Source organism: the organism of the source record quoted next, unplaced genomic scaffold (genome assembly GCF_019419815.1).
Source record: "Pyrus x bretschneideri cultivar Hongxiangsu unplaced genomic scaffold, Pyrus_bretschneideri_v1 Contig73, whole genome shotgun sequence".
NCBI lineage: Eukaryota > Viridiplantae > Streptophyta > Magnoliopsida > Rosales > Rosaceae > Pyrus > Pyrus x bretschneideri.
This window is the reverse complement of record NW_025999813.1, coordinates 1259364-1263242: the sequence shown is the minus strand read 5'-3', so window position 1 is coordinate 1263242 and position 3879 is coordinate 1259364. Positions and strand designations below refer to the sequence as shown.

The 3879-nt window shown below is 35.6% G+C and overlaps 1 pseudogene; it reads right to left on the bottom strand.

Annotated features, from left to right (window-relative positions):
* Positions 1–659: 659 nt before the first annotated feature.
* Positions 660–2894, bottom strand: LOC103965656 (annotated as a pseudogene).
* Positions 2895–3879: the final 985 nt, after the last annotated feature.

Sequence of the window (3879 nt, the reverse complement as noted above, 5' to 3'; positions counted from 1 at the left end):
CTCCTTTGGCGAGAATCGAACCTAAAAAGAAGAAGAAGAAGAAGAAGAAATGATGTAAACATCATTGTAATGCCACAAAATGTAGTGTTTACTAGATCATGACTTTAATCCCTTGGGGTAGCAGATAATTAAGGGGAAACTGAAACGGGGAACTGAAGAGGCACTTTCCTATTCCGAATCCTTGAGGCTTTCACTTGTCAGCCATATTTTCTTTTGGATAATAAACATAACGTCGTCTCCATCTTGGTCTGAATCTGAACTGGCATCAGATACTGCCACTGCTTCTCAGTGCAATGCCGTTAGATACTTTTTTACAAAATCTACTACTGATTGTTTGTCACAGATTATTACAAAGCCAGTGGGTTTGAGTATGCAATCCATCCCAAGTAGCAGATCCTCAACATTGCATTCATGGAGTAAATCATAAGTCTGAGGGTACGTTGAATAGGATTCACACTTGTCAAAGTAGAGAATCAAGTTACTAACACAATATCAAATGCATCAAAACTTCAATATGGATCCTTTTTATCCTAATAATCTTTACGATCATGATTTTGATTTTGATTTCTACAAGTTCTATGACTTGATGTGTGAAGAGCATGATGGGAGAATAGACCATAAACGGACAAATTATTAAGTGAATTACTTTATCAAAGTGACATGCTCAGCATATTTCAGTAACTTGATTTGCATACCAGCATCTATCAGCTTAAGTGTATTTGGTCCATCTTTAGTTACCCAAACATCCTTGTCCTTCAGAGCAGCTGCAAATGATCTCATGTTTGCGTTCCTCAGAGTGTTTGGCTCGGTCTTTTTACTCATGAGATTCCAATAACTCTCAACTCTGTGTGGCCGAACTTCCTGCATAACAAGAGAAATGCTGAAGCAATACATTTATTTAAAATATTTATAAGTAGTGCAATCAGTTAAAAATTGCAATCTAAAACATATAAAAATAGTGCTGTCATTTATACCGTATCATTTTTGAACATTTCATTTAAATAGCCAAAATCAGCAAGTTGTGGAGGATAAGATGTCAATCTAGCTGGCCACGGAGCCCATCCACTACCCTTTTCTGTATGATTATCTGATTATATCGAGAAAAAACATTGTTTAGCCAAAATAGTTCGTAAACTACCAAACTAATTGGCAAAGTATCACCTTAAATGCACAATGATATTGCTAAGAGATTGACATTAGTTTATTTCAATAAAGTCCTATTGCTGATACAAAAGACGTAGAAGAAAGAAACACTCACGACCAGAGTATGTTGAGACGCAAGCTTCCATTGGCACACCCTATACTGCATCCAATCATTATCAAATTGGCAAAGAAGAGGTTGAGTACCAGGTTCTCTTTCCACATAACAATCATTTGGTAATGGTTTTTGCCAAATGATAGTTTGGTTCTGCTTTGCAGCTATTCTCCAACACACGCATTCCACAAAGGTACTCATCTCTCTCCATATCTTAAGATCCTCCTCATCTTGTGCATATGCTTCAGGAGATGAGTACGCAAAGTAGCCTTTTGGTCTGAGCAACCTATCTAGCTCAAGAAAGAAGATTCCATCTTGTTAAAGCCAATCAATTCTACAGCGGGATCAATGAGCAAGTTCAAAGGATTTTCTAAGGTAAGGAAGCCTTTTAGTTCCTAGAACACCAACATAGGTTAGAATTCCTCTTTCTAAAACAAATTGGATCTGGTTTTGATGCCCATCATTGGGTGGTAATGACATTGCTATAATATCAGATGAAAGTAAATATGCTCCAAAACTTGCAACTCTATAGCCAACATAAAAAACTATTCGTAACCTTCCTTCATTGTTCAAATTGTTTTTGGAAAAGTTGAGCATTTGCCAATTGAAAACAACATAAAATATTAATGCTTCATTCATGCAACAAAAAAAAAAAAAAAAAAATATCATTAAATCCATCAAAATGAGTAGATAAGAGATTACAAAATCCTATAAAGGACTGCCAAGTTCAAGTGGAAATTCAACAAAATCTATAAAGAGAAAATATCATCCACCAATACTACTATTTTTTTTTTTGGCACAGTAAGGGGAGGAAACCTTACATTTGCAATTGAAGCAATATACTTATCAGCTCCACAGTGGAAATGTGTGCCTCCCCCAGGAAACTTTATCTTTTCACATTTTTTAACCATCTAGTTCTGACTGAATTTCTCATGTGCAAGGTAAGTATGATGTATATTTGCTTTCCAAACTTCATCTCTGCTTGAGGGTCATTTGATTGGGATCTGTAAGATAAACAACCATAATGTTTACCATCTGCATAATCTGGGAATAATAAATAACTCCAAGAATAAGATGCTAGTAAACAGCAGTCTAAATATTCAGCTTTGACACAACAATACCTTGTACCTTGGTGGAGGAAGAATCAAGCAATTGAAAAGCCCTTTTTGGGTAGGGCAATGTCTTTCATAGTGCTCCATCAAAGACAAGTCAAATTTCAATCTCATTTGGTATATTAAATTTCTGTCTAAGTAAGGAATAAGTTCCAAATGGTGATCATCACAAACCTTACAAAGTTATGAGTAGACAAATGAAGCAAGGTGAGTAGATGCCAAACAAAATAGGTCAAACCTGACACGTTAAAACTAGATATTTTTATCAGAAGATAGAGGGCATTTGGAGAATTAGGGTGGGGGAGAGGATTCAGTGTTCCAAGTTTAGTAATATATAACTCACAGGAAAGCTCTTCAATGTGACATTGTCCTCTCCGTTTTCCTGCCCAGATTTTGTTGAAGATTCATCCTGCTTCTTATTGTTATCTTCATCCTCACCCAAACAAGATGAACCAAGCTTTCTCAAAGATCTGCTATCATATTTTAGTGATGATGCACTACAACTTTGAGAGCTAAAAAGGGACCCATAATACACATAGGAAACCAAGAAGGATTGCCACCATACACAGAGATGTGATTATATGCTTCTTTTGGGCCGGATCAGATCTCCTTCTCATCATTTATGTAGTTTTGAAGTTCTTCTAACTAAAATTGTCTTATGTCTAATTATTACAAATGCCAAGTGCTGCCTTTCCACAGCTCTAATACTAAAGACAATGGTACAAATTTTCTTTTGAGATCCATTAGACTAGATACAACGAACAACCTGTTATAGGTACCAAACAACACTATCAAAACTTGTAGTGCATATGAACATATAAATAGGAGGTGTTAGTTCTTCTGTTGCAAGCATACGCAGTTCAAAAGCTCAAAGATTAAAGGTTCAATTTATTGTTGCAACAAAACAAAATTCTCGCTCAATCTTGGCAATGAAAATCTTTAGACCGGAAATCAAGATACAATAGTTAAGTGACCAAGTAGTCATATAAAACATGTAACAAACAATTTAAGGCACAAAGAAAAGAAAAATGAATCCTACACTTAATGTACAAAGCAACTAAGATACCTCTCCATGGTTCCAACAGTTTCAAATATGACCGGTTTAAAAAGAAAAAGACTGAATGGATGTGACAGATCAAACACCATCCACCTTTCTGTTAACAACTACGCCTAATTGCTCTTGCTAACTTATGCCAATACAACCCTCTGACAGAACATAGTATTGCCATAATGTTTAAATGTAACCTCCCGGCCGAACATAGTATTGTAAAATTTCCATGTTAAATGTAAAGATGTTAATTTTCCTTGCCTAACAAGAGTTCAAACATCAAGTCAAATATGTAGACCATCAATTGATAAAACGGGAAACGTTATTCGATGCCGACCAGGTACACTTGCATCCACTAAATTGGCAACCAAGCAATGTAAGTGATTGATCCACTAAATTGTATAAACCAAAATAAATGTTAATCAATTTTTCTCCACTTAATTGAAATCGAAACAATGACAGCA